Raw genomic sequence first — 17,471 nt, 5'->3', positions numbered from 1 at the left:
TGTAGTAAACCAGTGGTTAAAATATTTAAAACCTCTCTTCTCAATTTCTCTGATTAGTAAAGAAATGAATGAATGTGTATTTTTTTTTTGTGCTTTTCTAAAGTAACATTGTTTTCCAAGTCCTTAGTGATGACTCATCACTGTATTTTTTACAGTATTACTATATCAGCCTCTTCACAGGCTCTAACTATATGTGACAGCCATACAATATTGCCAAAATATGCTCTGAACTGTTGACTGTGGTAAAATCTGGACCAAGTTAGTTAAAAATGTATGGGTCTGAGATATTTTGTACAATTTATTTGCATTTTTTAATAATATTTACCTCAAATATTACTAATTAAACATTTCTAAGATGTTTTATGAAGTCTCCATTCATTTTAGGCTTTATTGAACCCTTCTATTAATTCTTTAAATAATAAAAAAAAATCAAACATATCTGATTTTCTGATTTTCCAATTTTTAAATGAATAAAAGCCCTTTTAAGAATTAGAAACCTTATACTAGTGTTCACTATAGTTGATAGGGTTTTAACTAGCCATTCAGAATATAGGTCCTTGATATTCCCCCCCACCCTCATACATTCCCAAGACTTTATTTAGTTATTTTTGATGTTTTAATCCATTTTTGAACACTTTTTTTATTGAATCAATTTAAATGCACCTGGAATGTTAAAAGTTGCATGGAAGCGATTTAAGGCCTCCCCACCTTAATTCTTTGATTGTTGTAATTTATTTTTGTTTAGTTTTACTTTTCAGTTTTAATTTCACTGGAATTCTAGCCTTGGAATAGGAAGTGACAAGATTGATGCTTTAGGATTGCCGGCTTACATGTCCTCTATCATCCAGGGGCTTTCCTATGAGCCCCTTAATGCCCCAGAATGCCAAGACTGGTCCCTCCTAACAGCAGTAGGTACCAGAGCAGGGACCTCTGACAGAGAAGTGCTAGGCAGGCCCTGAGGAGTGGGGAGCACAAGACAGGAAATTCTGGAGGAATGCATCAGAGACTGTCCCGAGGGGCGGGGCTGCATAGCGAGAGAAGCTCTGGTATGATGATGTAGGCTGTCCTATGGAGCAGGGAAGCCTGAGTCGAATCTCTGAAGTTGTGATGTAAGGAACCCCAAGGAGCGGGGCTGCGCATGAAGGAATCTCTGATAGAGAAATGGAGGAGCTACCCTGAAGAGCAGGGAGGTACAGAGTACAGTCACAGGTGTAGAATGTAGGTACTGCCCCGAGGAGCGTGGAAGCGCAGGCACAGTCACTGGTCTAGGCACTGCTCCGAGGAGCGAGGAAATGCCGAGTCGAGTATCCAAAGCAGTAAGGCAGCTTGAGGGACAACCCCAAGGAGCAGGGAGGCCAGCAGGCAGGACCTCTGGAAGGCGCAGGGCTAGCTCGAGGAGCAGGGGAAGCCTGGAGACAGGGTATCCAACTGGAGCGCAAGCAGGCCCCCGAGGAGCGGGTTCCAGAACCAGAGTCCAGAGTTGCAGGAAGGTCCGTTACCGGAACCATGGTCCGCGGAGACAGGAGCACTACCAGTAGTGTAAGAACTCGTTGCTAAGTCACTTTGCAAGGGCCGAAGGTGGTGCTTAAGAATCCCAACCTTGTGATGTCATCAGTCAGGAACACCCCTGAGGTTCCCGCCATTGGGCCTTCAAAGGGAGACCTGGTGGCACGCGCACACGCGCCTAGGAAGGCCTGGGGTTGGTGTGAATGGAGGCAGTGTCCCGGATGCCGCAAGGACCCAGAGAACGCAGAGGTATGCAGCGGTAGCAGCTAACCTCAGTCGCAAGTAGACCTGGAGAAGAGAGCAGGGCAGCACATGATATGAGTTAAATCGGTCGCAGCTGTCTGCTACCGATGGTCATAACACTCTGTGCCCATATGTGTGTATATGTGTGAGTTTATTCCTATCAGCAACTTAAAGAGGAACAAAAAGGGAGCATTGAGCATTGGTTGGCAGCGTGGCTGCTTAGTGAATATAAATATGTTTATATAATCAAACCCCAAATTACTAAATAATACCTATTCCTTTCATTTTCACATGTTTATAAACATATAAAATATCCCATTAAACACAATATACATGTCATGCCTTATCAACAATGGCATTATTGACTTAATAGGATTTAAAATACAGAACAATGATAGCAAAGCTTCAAATCATAATATAGAAAGCAGTTTATTCAGCCCCCCCATACTTCAGTTGTACTGATCCTTCAAAGATTGTCTTTAAATGCTTCAGTTATAATAAATGTCTTCAAATAAAGCCCAGTAAGACCTCCAAAACCTATGAAAACAAGAGATGTCAAAAACATCTTTTACATCCACATTGAATTATAACATATTTTCAAGCTGTAATATGTCTTCAAAGAGAGTTTTTAAATGAAGCCTGATTTGATCTCAGTTGTTAGTTCTAAGTTTTTTAACCTGGAACCATTAAAGGCCTTACAACGGTCCTTGTTTTGCCAGGTAGGACTTCCTAAGGGGATGTTAACAATGGTCCAGCCTATTAATTGTAAACCAAACTTATCTTACTCAGCTGTCTTACTGGTTATAGATGGCAATGATCTGCTTGAGATGACTCTACTTTGGATGACTTCTAATGAAGAGAGTCATAGCAACATCCTATCTTGGCTCACATGTTTTCAGGGATAGTATCCCAGCAATGGCTTTCCTTAATCTACCTGACTCCTCCTTTCCATAGTATAACTCCAACATTGTCCCCCTCTCATTCCCAAACCAGCTTCCCTCTTTCCCCTCCTGACCTCAGCAGTTCTCTGTCTTCCTTCTCTGATACAACATTCCCTGCATTACTGTTCAACATGCACCACCAGCTGGACTGTCATCAAAAAGTTATCTTTACACTACCCTGACCACAGCACTCTCCTCCTTCCTTCCCCAATACCAGTTCTCTACCTTCTCCATTCCTTGACATTACCATATTCTACCTCTTCTACCTCCTTTCCTCCATCCTACCACACTGGTTGCATTAGACTCTCCTCTATCTATCAATCTATCTCTATCTAGATGTAGAGAGAGAGAGACAGACAGACAGACAGACAGACACATATGGATCTATCTATCTATCTATCTATCTATCTAAATATGTACCAGATTAGGTGGGAGGTTAGAGAGGTTATGCAAGTGGAGAATGGCTGGGGAACCTGCATGCTCCCCCTTCTCCCCACAAACTAGTTATCTATCTAGCTGTATCTTTATCTAGATAGATAGATAGATAGCTAGCTAGATAGATAGATATAGAATGGGGTAACACTTGGATGTGTGTGTGAAAGAGAAGAGAATGGTGCCAGCTATATGTTTTTGTGTTTTAATCAATCAATCTATCTATCTATCTATCTATATGCAGTTTTCTCAATTTATTTATATTGGGGTAGATTTTCAGACCGCGCGAATAGGCGTACTTTTGCTGGCGCATCAGGCGCAAGCAAAAGTACGCTGGATTTTAGTAGATACGCGCGGAGCCGCGCGTATCCACTAAAATCCGGGATCGGCGCGCGCAAGGCTATGGATTTTGTATAGCCGGCGCACGCCGAGCCGCGCAGCCTACCCCCGTTCCCTCCGAGGCCGCTCCGAAATCAGAGCGGCCTTGGAGGGAACTTCCTTTTGCCCTCCCCTCACCTTCCCCTCCCTTCCCCTACCTAACCCACCCACCCGGCCCTGTCTAAGCCCCCCCCTTACCTTTGTCGGGGGATTTACGCCTCCCGGAGGCGTAAATCCCCGCGCGCTAGCGGGCCTCCTGCGCGCCGGGACGCGACCTGGGGGCGGGTCCGGAGGGCACGGCCACGCCCCCGGGCCGCCCCGGGCCGTAGCCATGCCCCCGGGCCCGCCCCTGGAATGCTCCCGACACGCCCCAAAAACGCAGCGCAGTTCGGGCCCGTCCCCAACACGCCCCCCTCCGAAAACCCCGGGACTTACGCGAGTCCCGGGGCTCTGCGCGCGCCGGTAGGCCTATGTAAAATAGGCTCACCGGCGCGCAGGGCCCTGCTCGCCTAAATCTGCCCGGATTTGGGCGGATTTAGGCGAGCAGGGCTCTGAAAATCCGCCCCATTGTGTAATAGGCATAGATAGATAGATAGATAGATAGATAGATAGATAGATAGATAGATAGATAAATCCAAACACAAACACACACATCTGGCTCCTTTCCTTTCTCTTTCTCACAAACACCCAAGCATGACCCCTCTTCCCCTTCTTCCATTCCCCTCTCTCTTACACACCCAAGCACTGCCCCTCTTCCCCTCCTTCCATTCTCCTTTCTCTCTCTCTCTCTCTCTCTCTCTCTCTCACACACACACACACACACACACACACACACACACAGAAGCATAACCCCCAAAGCTGATCCACTCTCATTCTCTAGAAGCTGACCAAATGAAAATAATGTCAGCAATGAATCTTTACAATCCCTCTTAAGCCTTGATATGGTATATGGTGACATGGAAGCCTTTATTGGGGTTTCTCGTTTAGTATTCAGGATGCAGTATACAGAGGCTCCTGTTTCAGGATTCAAGGTGTATTGAGCCATATCATCATTATTTTTGCAAGCTATAAAAGCTGGTAACATGCCAGAATTATCAGTCATACTTTTTTCATTGGCTTACACATATTATAATTTTTCTTCACACATTATTTATGACTATATCAAAACAAGTGTTCTGAAATGTATGAAAATTATAAATTCCTTCTTTAGAATTAATAAATTCCTTAAATAAATGACTCCAAAAAACAGGATGGAAAAGCCAGTTCATAGTGCTATGGCTTTAGCTGCATGCGGATGTGACAGGATGTAACACTGCTAGACAAGCAGACCTTAATTTGTAATCATTACTAGAAAAAACAATCCGTGTACATAACCATGTGAAGAACAATTATAATCTGTGAAAGCCAATAAGGAGAGACAGTTTAAGTCTAAACTTTGAAACAATATGTCAAAAAAGATAAACTGATATTTTCAAGAATCTAGTATATACTTCTACTTTAGCACTAGAATATACCCACATCTGAACTGATGTTAGAGCAACAATACAGACATATATAAATGCTAGATAGATAGCTACATCTATATTAATTAACTTAATTTATCTGTCAGCTATCCTGAGAGCCCAAGGCAATTTACAAATTACACAATAAATTGAGACCAAGAATTAGAACAAAGCAAGTCTAAGTAGTTCAACAGGTTTAAGTTGGGTCTCAAGGCTACAAGCTAGGTTCTGAACTTGTTGAATGTTGGTGACAAAATTCACTTCAAAAAGAAGAGCATTAGTGGGGAGATGCTATGATAATCTGTCTTGAAGGCAATTATATTTAAAATCCTTATACGCAACAGTGCAGAAAGGCATAATATGTATGTCTCTGCAATTAACACTAATATATCTGCTATAGTGTTGACACTTCAAATCTAGTAAAAACCAAACTAAATTAAAAAGTGAAATATATAATGTTGTCAAAAGTATAACAGGTATGATTTATTGAAAAGTGTACAAAGCCATGCAACTTGGACATAAAACTCCAGCCAGGAAAGCAATACAGGATGGGTTTGAAGAACTGAGGGACACATTTGGAAGAGGGATCTGGAGTTGATCATATGCAATAAGCTCAAATTTATCAAGATGGCAACAAGGCAATTGAGAGACAAGATGGGAAACCTTAGCAAAAGATTTAACCAGAAAGAAAAAGATAAAGGGTTGGACTTTAAAAAGGTTAAGCGCGCCGGGCCTATTTTAAAAAGGCCCGGCGACGCGCGTAAAGCCCCAAGATAAGTGTAAGTCCCAGGGCTTTACTAAAGGGGGTGGGGAGGGGGTGGGATGTGGGTGGGGCAGGGTGGTGGCAGGGCCAGAGGCTTCCGACGCAGCGGCCATTGCCGCTGTTTCGGAGGATCACATGCCGGCAGGTATGATAAAACTTTTGGGGGGGTATGAAAGTTAACATCTCTGATCAAAAATTACCTTAGCAAAACAATGCACATCAAATAAAAAGGGTAACTGTATGGGTATAGTTGTAGGGATAATTTTCAAAGCTGACTTCCGTTCCTTTATCCACTTTTAAAATGATTGAACCTATGCACATATTTATGCACATAAAACTGCTAATAAGCAGTCACATGTATGCAAGCATGCATTTTATGTATGTAGGGAAAGAAAACAAAAGAAAAAAAATTGAAATAACGTGACATAAATACACTCTTTCCCATGCTATTTCTTTCTCAGCCTCCTGTACAAAAGAGCAGGTGCAAAGTTTTTGGCTACTTTTAACCTGCACACTTTACATCAGTTTTCAAAAAGAAATTACCCTCCTCAAATCCATTCCCAAACACCATAACCCACCCAATAATTTTATGCCACCAGGCATATTTTAAATCATACACATGCAACTGTTTGCTGAGGAGGTGGACCCCTGGCCCGAAGTGGTGTTGGCACCACCTGTGGGGAAAACTCCCATAGGTCCCTACTGTCGGGAGGCAAGACCAAGTGGGAATCGGAGGCTGGCTGAATCTTCGCCAATACCAGCCCTCATTCCCAGCAGGTTGAGCCCTTGGGTACCAGTGCCGGCTGAACAGGTGGGCCAACGTATGGTTGATCCCAATAGAGGTGTCCAGAAGGCAGCGGAGTCATAGGGTCTCAGCAAGGTGAGATGAGAGCCAAGGTTGAGTCCAGGCAGAGGTTCGAAGGCAAGCAGCTAGAGACAAGGTCAGGTTCAGGCTGAGTGGTCGAAGGCAGGTGTCTATAGGTGAGATCAGGTCCAGGCAAGAGGTCAGAGGCAGGCGGCTGTAGGCAAGGTCAGGTTCAGGTCTGGGTCCAGCAAAGGAAGTCCATCCAAAGGTATGGCAGGAACAGGAACAGAAGCTAGAGCAAGAACTGGAACTGGAACAGGTATTGTATCAGGAACTGGAACTGAAACAGGTAATGGAACAGGAACAAGAACTGAAACAGGTACTGAAACAGGAACTGGATCAGGAACTGGATCAGCAATGAAGCACAGAGCGAAGAAGCATAGAGACCTGTTGACAAGGCAAGCTCTGACGTCTGAGCCTGCATTATATAGTGGAGCCGGTTGACATCATCACCTGGGGCTATGGGAGTCTTTACTGCCATGGCACCTTTAAATCCTGGAGGGTTGAGTGTGCCTAAGGCTGACAGGCTTGAGAGAAAGAGGTGGCGGCATCTTCCCGCGCCGCATGTGGGGAGACTTGGTCGGCCCCAGAGGAACTTGCGGCAGCACGGGAGGGCCCCGGGGTCATGAAGGGAGCATGAGCTGGAGGTGACTGCCCACCACTGCCAAGGAAGTCAGGCCAGCTCCGGAGACCCAGTGTCGTAGGTGAGTGAACCTGGCCACGGGCCTGCCATGGCTGGGGAGTACAACACTGTGTCCATGAAATTCCAGCGTATATCTGCTCATGCACCCATATGTGCACATGTTTTAAAGTTACCATAATATTTGAAACTGAATAACATATTGAACCCAACAAATAAAGTTTAGTATTCCAAAATACCAATTTAGGGGTTCATGGCATCATCATAACAAACCACATTTTACATGCATTTATGCAGAGGAAAATAGAGGTAGGCTGTATAAAACCTATCTCTCTGATAATTAAGCTGTGTGTGTGCCAATCCTAAGACACCCTGACCTGATGACTTTCAAGACAAGTGCAAAACAGCTTTTGTGCCTTTTAAGGTTATGGGAAAACCCACCCTATACATTAAAGATGGGTTGTGGCCAGACCTCCACTAGCATTATCTTCTAACCTATATATAATATGAGGGATAATCTCATTCCTGCTGTAGAAACTGAAGAATGAACAGATCACCCTTCCAGTGAAACTCTAAATCTGACCTACATGCTATCATCAAGCTTTGTTTAGATTTAGCTCATGCCAAGAAACCAGAAAAGCCCATCAAAGGTTCATTAGGGTCCCTGCTCCCTCACAATTAAACCAGTGTTACAATCATTATTTCCATTAGAGTGCCTGAAAATCACCATGAGGCTCTTGCAGTGAATCTTCACTTGGCAAAGACTCCCCCAAGTATTATAAGTTGCTGAGGTCATTCCTAGAAGGGTGGTCATATTCAGTAAACAAGCAGTGAGTGGACAAGTTATCCAATTAAAAATAGCCACATAACTTGTCCAGATATCCAGTGGGATAAATATCGAGCTCAATATAGTTGACTAAAATTATCTAGCTACATACAGAGGGATAACTTTAAACTAACCAATCAGATTTTTCTTATGTCTAGTTAGGTCTAAAAGTATCCAGCCTTGTGTGGCTGGACAACTAGCAATTTAATCAGATATCTTTTGAAGCTCTCTGGCTAAGTAGCATGCCTTTCCTTAAAAAAAACAAACAAACCATAATCGCTGGATTGCTGGCCAATTTCCAACCCACCCACCTAGCACAAATGTCAAAAGTCCCTGCTGACAGAACCCCTCCAAACCCTTAAAAATTTAAATAGGAATGAATTTATATGTGCCAGCCCTCCAACCCTCCCCCTTCCTCTCTGATAAATAAAAAAATAATGGACATATTGCCACCTCCCTCAACACTCTTCACATGCCGCCATCCTCCCCCTGAAGACCACTCGCCCACCTAGTTTTGAAATTGTGGCTCCATTTTGTTATGCTGGAGGTGGACCCTTGGCATGGTGCAGGATTGGTATGGCCCTCTGGTCGGACCCAGAGAGTGCCTGCCACCAGGAGGCAGAGCACACAAGGAGACCAAGGCTAGCTGGGGCTTCACCAATAGCAATCCGGGGTTTCCTCAGGTTGAGCTATTGGGTACCCGGACCGCCTGGACTTAGGTGGGCCTCCAAGAGTCTCCTGGCGAGGTAGCGGAGAGGTGTGCTCACCACGAGCAAAGATCAGGCTTGGAGAGGTCAGCATATTCAGGTAGGCAATGGTCAGGCTTGGAGCGGTCAGCGTAGTCAGGCAAGACTCACGGCACGGAGAGGGCAGGTTCTGGAAACCATGGAGCCAAGGCAACTAGAAGAGGAGGACCAGTTGCAAGGGCAATGCTTCAGAGAGCCCCCAGAGGCAGGTAGGAGGCAGGACCCTGGAGAGTGCCATCCATGCCACGAATTATCCAGCTAACAGCCAGAAAGAACTGAAATCCAGATAAGTTAGATGCATAACTTAATTACTTCCTGAAATGTCTCCGGAATGTCTCATTTTTAACTGGCTAGGTTTTAGCCAGTTAATGACTAGTCAGGCAAAAATCTAGCCTGACAAGTGGCTTAGTTTTCAGAAACTTGCCATTTACATGGATAAATTGTAAATATTGACCTCAGAAATTCCAAATATTTTTGAACAGAATTAAGACATATCAGACTGATAACCACTATCAGGCGTATAAAGGCAAGGACAATCCCCAGTAATCAAATCATCACAAATTAATAAAATCCCAAAATATTTACAAATGTCTGCATCCAATGATCAAATTTCTTTTGTGTCCTTTGAACCACAAAAAAAGACACTACTCCATACCACACCACTTGGGAATAATCTGAGAACAAACAACCCATGTATGTGGAAACAAAGAAGAGATTGAAAGTAAATCAATCTGCAGTTTCTTAACTCTCACCACACTCTGCATACTAGGGATGTGAATCGTGTGATCGATCATCTTAACGATCGATTTTGGCTGGGGGGGGAGGTAAATCTGATCGTCATGGTTTTTTGTTTTTTTTAAATCGTAAAAAATCATAAATCGGGGGAGGGCGGGAAAACCGGCACACCAAAACAATCCTAAAACCCACCCTGACCCTTTAAAACAAATCCCCCACCCTCCCGAACCCCTCCAAAAAGTTTTAAATTACCTGGGGTCCAGTGGGGGGGTTCCGGCGTGATCTCCCGCGATCTCCCACTCTCAGGCCACGGCTGCATTAATAGAAATGGCGCCGGTGGCCCTTTGCCCTTACCATATGACTGGGCAAAGGTAGCACCGGCGCCATTTTGGTTCCTGTCACCCGATGTCACGAGGGCAGGAGATCACTCCCGGACCCCCGCTGGACCCCCAGGGACTTTTGGCCAGCTTGGAGGGGCCTCCTGACCCCCACAAGACTTGCCAAAAGTCCAGCGGGGGTCTGGGAGCGACCTCCTGCACTCGCGCCGTATTGCCAATATTCAAAATGGCGCCGGCGCTTCTTTTGCCCTCACTATGTCATACGGGTCGTATGACATAGTGAGGGCATACGACGATAAATCGGGGGATTTTTTGACGATAAATCGGGGGAATTGTTATTGTATCGTGGCTCTAACGATTTTTGACGATTTAAAATATATCTGACGATTGTTTTAAATCATCAAAAAACGATTCACATCCCTACATGAACTATAGCATTACTGCCAAGATGAAAAATTATTATCCAGGTTGCAGTATATATTAGGGATGTGCAGAAGGAAAAAAATAGTTTCATTTTATTTTTCGTTTCGCCAGTACCCAAATACATTTCATTAGTTTCATAGGGGGGAAACTATTTTGTTTATTAGTTTCATTCGTTTTTCACTTCCTATTAAAGTCAAAGGGGGAAGTATTTGTAGCCTATTTTTGGCTGCAGAATTGGGGTTTTCTTATCAATTCTGATTAAACTTCAGGGGAGCAATCATTGGAATGAGAAAAGAGCTCCAAGGTACTTAGACTGTGGCAAAGTGGCATCAAAGAGGTATGAGTAGCCTAAGGCACTGTAAAGGGGTAAAGGAGTACCAGGAGTGGCAAGAGTGCTTTAACAGAGGTGCAAAGCAGCAATGAGAGTGTCAAAAACACACCACAACTTCAAAAGAGAGCACCGATAACAGTTACATGAACCCTCGAAGGTAGCACGACAGGCAAAGTGGCAAGATAAGTGGCATCAACATCCTACATCACAATAAAGGGGGAACATAGGAAGCAGAAAGACTAGCATCAACACACTGAGGAACCATGATAGTGGCAAGTCGACGTGGAGGACATTTCCATGTGAACAGCTGTTCTGGATCAACATGGGTCAGCGGGTACTAAGAGATAGGCTGGCTACACCCGGGGAGAGCTCCCTTTCTTTTGCACAGGAAAGGGCTTCCTGGAATGGGTCTGGCCCGAACATGTGGTGGTTCCGTTGGTGTCTAGTGAATACCCAGAAGCTATTAACTGTAGTTATGCACTTCAGCTGATGACAAAGGAACTTGAAGAGCTCTCAGAAATAAGAAAACTGCTACTCAAGTCCAAATCTGCTACTCAAGTCCAAATCTACAAAATATATTGATTTTGTACCCCACACTGCCTCTGTAAGCTATGGGAACACAGAGGATGAACTAGAGAACAACTACCACGAGTTTTCTATAGTACTAGAAACATTAATGTAGGCACCTAAGAAACATTTAGGAAAAATGGCCTATATTATGAAGGTCATGAAAACTATTGAGCATATGAAATAAGCAAGCTCCAAACATCTTAAGTCAGCTTTTTATGTTCTTACATTCCAAATGTTGCAAAACAGGAAAAAGAATATTCTGGAAAGAAGTGATGCACAAATACATGAAACTGAAATTAGAGATATTAGATCTAAACTCAGACAGGCCCTTGTAGTAACGTAAGGGATGGACAGACAGGCACAGTGGTTGAGGTCAGGCCCTTGTTGTGACGTAAGGGCTGGACAGGCAGGCACAGCATTTGAGATCAGGCCCTTGTAGTGACATAAGGGCTGGATGGAAAGGCACAGCTTTTGGGGTCCGGCCCTTGTAGTGATGTAAGGGCTGGACGGGCAGGCACAGCATTTGAGGTCAGGCCCTTGTAGTCATGTAAGGGCTGGACAGACAGGCACAGCATTTGGGGACAGGCCCTTGTAGTGATGAAAGGGCTGGATAGGCAGGCACAGCCTTTGAGGTCAGGGCCTTGTAGTGACGTAAGGGCTGGACAGACATGCTATTATGAATTATATTTTGTTTATTGTCAGGAAGATTTTCTATTAAATCTAGGTGACTTTTTATCTTGTATCTGCCTAACAGCGTGGCTTGTTGTATTTGGTGTAGAGTGGGGCCTTGAGATAAATAAGGTGAAGTTTATCAGGGTAGTCTTACATAAAATTAGTGGAAGAGATTTGGGGAGTGGATTTAAGACAATTCATACGGGTTTCTTCTCTATAAGTTTACATCATCATCTCAAGTTTCAGTTCACATGTCTCATGTCCCTTACTGCACCTATTGTTAGGTTACTGTAATTATCCTTTCATTTTAAATAGCTAGCGGATAAGTACAATAAGCTGGCAAGACATACACCTAGGATACATTTAGCTGGTGGAAGAAATCTCAGAAGGAGGAAGATAGTACATCTTTAGAATTTGGTTAAAGGTAGTGTAGTAGTTAGAGATGTTGCCTGCAACATGGATGAACATTGTGGTCAAAAGTTATCAAGCCACAAATGCTAGCTTTGTTCTTAGTTCCACTAAAGCTTTTCATTATCCCTGGTAACCAGATTCATTGCCCTCAAGCAATGATTACAAACTCCGCTCAGAAGCTGCTACTATGTGGGAACCCGAGAAGAATGTTTACACAGAGACATTCAAAAAGCAGTGAGAAAAAAAAGAGAGTTTATTTAAAAAAAAAATAGAAAATAGAGAAAGGAAAATACTCACTTGGGATAGAAACACACAGGTGTCTTGAGTCCATTGACATGTTTTTTTTTTTTTAATACTTGAAATATAGAATGCACAAAGAATCCATTCTTAAGGTTAAAATAAGAGTTTAGCAATAGCTAAAGAAAAGGATAATAAAATATAAGATACATTCATGTATCTGAAGTTATTCTGGAGTTCATTCAAAGTACTTGCTCCAAAGTAGAATATCTGAAACCTAAAATAGTTGGATTATTAAAACAAAGTGTTATCTGAATGTTTTGCATAATTATCTTGTCTTGATTACATTAATGCACTATTGCACTGTGAAATTCTTGATATGTACAGTAAGTAACACCATTTCTTAAAGTGACTAAGAAGAGAAAAAAAAAAACACCTTCATGGTTGCCAGTTTAGCTCTTTAATAAAACAAGCTCTTTAATAAAACATGTTCATTCTACTGGAGTTTTTAAATGATGAATCTACCTTGGGTGCAACATCTAACAAACTATTTCAGTTTAACAACTTCAAAATGGAAACCTCTAAAGACTGAAGCCCTTGTTTACCTGCGTGAACATGTTGAGGAATAGTTTGCCCCACCCAGGTGTTTACATAAGAAAAAAATGGAAGCAGAGATGTTGCACTTTATGGACGCCTTGCAGCAGGAGGTGAAAGTGAGACTGAAAGCTATGACAAAAAAACCCAATATATTATGTTTGTAATCCTTGGGTGAATGGGAATCTCATCCTCCACTCCCAGCATCTATGAAGGAGATGCTGGTATCTTGGATGTGTGAACAAGAGCACCAGAGGCAGAGGAACAGTGGGGATAAAGCACAGGAAAGAGTGATCACAACTGAGAGTAGTACAAGCATAAGCAGCACCCTGTCAGCTGCAAAGCCGTATTGCCTAAAAAGAAACATCTCTCCTGACACAGGCCATTGCTAAAGCAGCTGGAAAGAGAGTCCCTCTGCCCAAAGGAGACTCCAGCAGAAATTTCTGTGAAATGCTAACTCGCAAAGTCCATTGAGGGCATAGACACAGATGCATTTTCATATTAGGCTCACAAGTTAGCAGTGTGGCCGGAGCTAGCCAAAGTGGCTCAGCTCTATCTTTACTGCCCATCAAGCAGCATGCTCGGTGAACATTTCTTCTCAATGACAGGGGACATCGTGTGCCCTCATCATTCAAGACTGGCATGGAAAATTTGGTGTTTTAAAAAGCAATCTGCCTTTGCTGGGCTTTCCAGAATTTCCATGTGAATGGCAAGATGACTGAAATAATATTGGAGGTTTTGTTGTTGAACTTTTTTACCTCCTGTGCTCCAGATATTCCACCTTAGGGGTCTTGATGCCACTCTGCCTACCCGCCAAGCCCCAGATATACCACCTTGTGTGTGATACTTTTACCATGCCTACATGTCATACCTTAATATACTACCTTGGCAATCTTTCTTCTACCATTCCCCAAATATACCTCTTTAGTCATGATGATAACACTATGCCTATCTGCCATGCAACAGATATACCACTTTAGGGGTATATCTGTCTGTATACCATGCCCCTGATGTAAGACACTGTCGGCTGGATTTTTAATGGCCAGGGCGCATAAAACACGGGGGTTACGTGTGCGGCCGGGTCTTGCACATGCCACGTGCATTTTGAAAGGGGCCTGGTTGCACGCACACATGAGCCAGGCCTCAGCAGAGGGGCGGTCCGGGGGCGGGGGGGGGGGGCAGGGCAGGGCTAGAAGCGCCTGGTATAGTGACCATTTGCCGCTGTGCCAGGGGATCTTGCTCCAGGAGTAAAAAGTAAGTAAAAAAATGGGGAGGGCCTAGGAATGGGATAGTGGTCGGTTAGGATAGGGGAAGGGGAAGGGAGGTTAGGGTAGGGTAGGGGGTAGGGAAGTTCCCTCCCAGTCCACTCCTTAATTGGAGAGGACTGGGAGGGAACTGGGAAAGCCCGACGATGTGTCGCTGTGCAAATTCATGAAATTCTACTCCCCCCTTGCGCGCGCCGACCAGGATTTTATAAAATGCGTGCGCCAGCATGCGCGTGTTATAAAATTGTACGTCCTTTTTTAGAATTTATTCCTGTGGCTCTTATTGCCACAAAGTCTTGTTGCCAGGCCCTAGATGAACCACCTTGAGAGTTTTGTTGCCACTAGGCCTAGATGCCATGCCCCAGATTCTACACTATCCTTCTTTTTATTTTCTGCTTAGATCCCAGCCTAGTTCTTCCATCCTACTTTTTCCTTAGTTATACTAGGGAAGGGGGAGCAGCTTTTCTCCCAAAATAAAATAAAAAAAAAAATTCTCCTCCCACTCCACCTCTTTTCTGGTTTCTTACCTTAATATTTTGCTATACATCTTTAGGATCCCAGTCTAGTTCTCTCACCCTTCTTTTTTGGTTACCCTGGGGAGTTTTGTCCACAAGACAAAATGTTAAAAAAATTGAAAAAAAAATAAAAATACAATGTTTCCTTCTACCCCACATCTTTCCTGATTCTCCACTTTTTATTCGTTTGTATAGCTCTAGGATTCCAGCCTAGTTCTCCTTCCTACTTCTTTCTTGTTTATACTGGGTGCTAGTCGCCCCACCCCCACACATACACACAAAATAAAGTAAAACGTCTTTTCTGGTGCTAACACACAGTAGCACAGTAACATAGTAAATAATGGGTGAAAAATTCCCTTCCATCCTATCTGCCCAGCAATTTAATTTCTATTTTATTTTTCTTGGAACTGTGGCCCTGCTCGCTTCACTCACCAACCCTGCCAATTCTTGTGCCTAGGGGGGGAATACAAGAAATGGATGGGTAAGGCAACTGACTTTAATGAAAGGAAGGATGGGGAGAAAGCTACAGAAATTCTACACCCCAGGCATCCTTTTTTAACTCCTTGACTGAGTGTGTGTGGATATTAAGGGAACCCCTCCCCCTAAAAAAAAGAGAAAGTGATAATTGCATGGCAAAGACAAAAAGTGGGTTTATGCCGCCATTAGCCGGATGTGTAAATTATCAGTATATTGTACTTGTTTTGTTGGAGGTGGAGGAATGGGGTGGTGGGTGGAAGGTTTCAGTGGAGAAGGGACAGGACAGAAGGATTGCAGATTGCGGTGAAGGTGGTGAGGTGCAGTTGGTGGTGGTGGGCATGCAGGATGCGGGTAGGTGTGGGGTCTATGATGATTGTCATTGGTTGTGGATTAGATGTGTCATTGGAAGTGTCATTGAATTGGGGTAGAAGTCTGAATGGTGTTGGTTGAATGGGCACTTTCCCCTTTACATGCTCCACATCCTCCCCCTACCCCTCTCCTTCTAACCTGTATGGAAATGGTATGTATGTGAGTGTGGTGAATGTGCAAGTAGTATCAGGAGGTGAGTGGAATGTGTGTGATTGTGTGTGTTGAGGAGGAACAGTATGGCGGTGCAAATGTATGTGTGTGTGTGTGTGTGTGCATGTGCACATTCTCCCTTTCTCCCAATGCACATTCTCACTTTCACCCAATGTGCTCTCCATTTCCCCTTCTTCCCAATGAATCTATGAGCAGGAGAGGTATGTGTCTGTGTGTGTGAGAATGTTTTGAGGGAAGATGAGAGTGAGGTGCGGTGTGTTGGAGGACGGAATCTTTCCTCTTAGCAACTCCAGACTTCCCCTCCCTTTGTGTGTGTGAGGGGGGATGGTGAGAGAAAGTGTATGTGTTTATTATGTAGCTGGTGTGAGTGGTATTAGGGATGCATGTGTATGCATGTCTGGGGGGTAGTATGCATGTCTGGGGGGTAGTGAGCTGGGTGTGTGTCTGTCTGTCTGTCTGAACTCTCTCCTCACACTCTATTTTACCCCTCCACCTCTCTCCTCCCTCCAGGAATGTATGTGAGTGTGGGGGGAGGGGTTGTGTATGTATTATGGGGTTGGTGTGAGCGACTGATGTGCATTGGGGAATAACTGAAGTGTGTGTATGTACGCAGGGAAGTGATTGGGCATGAGGTGTATGCATGTGGGGGGTGACTAGGAATGTCTATAAGTGGGGATTTGATTGGGTGTGTCAGGAGTGTTGGGGGTGTTGGGGGTGTGGAGGAATGATTGGGTATGTCAAGAGTGTATAGAGGTGAATCAGTGTATGGGTGTGCATTTCGCTGAGTGGGTGCGTGTGTGTATGTGTGTGTGTGAAGGTGTGTGCAGATGTAGGTGGGGTGTGTTTCTGTATGAGGAGGTGGGAGATGTATGTGTCTCTGGAGGGTGTGCTTGTCTGGGGAGTGTGTGAGGGAGTGAGGGCTCCATGGCTGTTTGAGGTGCACATAGCTTTTGGGGGATGCCTGTGGCTGTGGGTATGGGAGAGTGGGAGGTATGTGCATGGAGGCTGTGTGCATGTGGGACAATGGAGTGTGGAACTGTCAGGGGGAAGTACATTCTATCCCCCTCTAGCCCCTTTTCCACCTCCCCTTCTCATCTACTTCCCTTCAGTCCCCCACCGTCCTTCCCCTCCTCCACCCTCCTCCACTGCCCTTCTCCTTTCTTAATCTCCACTTTTCCCCTCCTCCAGCCCAATCCACTCTCCCATTTCCATTGATCCCCCTCTCTCCCACTTCCCTCTTTCTTTCCCACAACTTTGTCTCTGTCCCACTACTCTCCTCCAGCAGCCCCATCCCCCTCACTCATCCAAAGATCTCCACCTGCACCTCTCCTCTCTCCCACTGCCCCCTCACTTTCCTCCTACCCCACTGCCCCTCTCCTCCAGCTCCCTCCCTGCTCCTCTCCTGTCCCTTCCTCTAGCCCTCCTCATACCTCTCTCTCCCACTTTTATATTTGCTGACCGTAGGGCCCTGCGCCGGCTACACTCACCCTCAGACGCTAGCCTGCCGAGGCGAGCCCAGGC

Source organism: Rhinatrema bivittatum, chromosome 2 (assembly GCF_901001135.1).
Source record: "Rhinatrema bivittatum chromosome 2, aRhiBiv1.1, whole genome shotgun sequence".
Taxonomy (NCBI): domain Eukaryota; kingdom Metazoa; phylum Chordata; class Amphibia; order Gymnophiona; family Rhinatrematidae; genus Rhinatrema; species Rhinatrema bivittatum.
Note: the sequence above shows the minus strand (reverse complement) of the source record.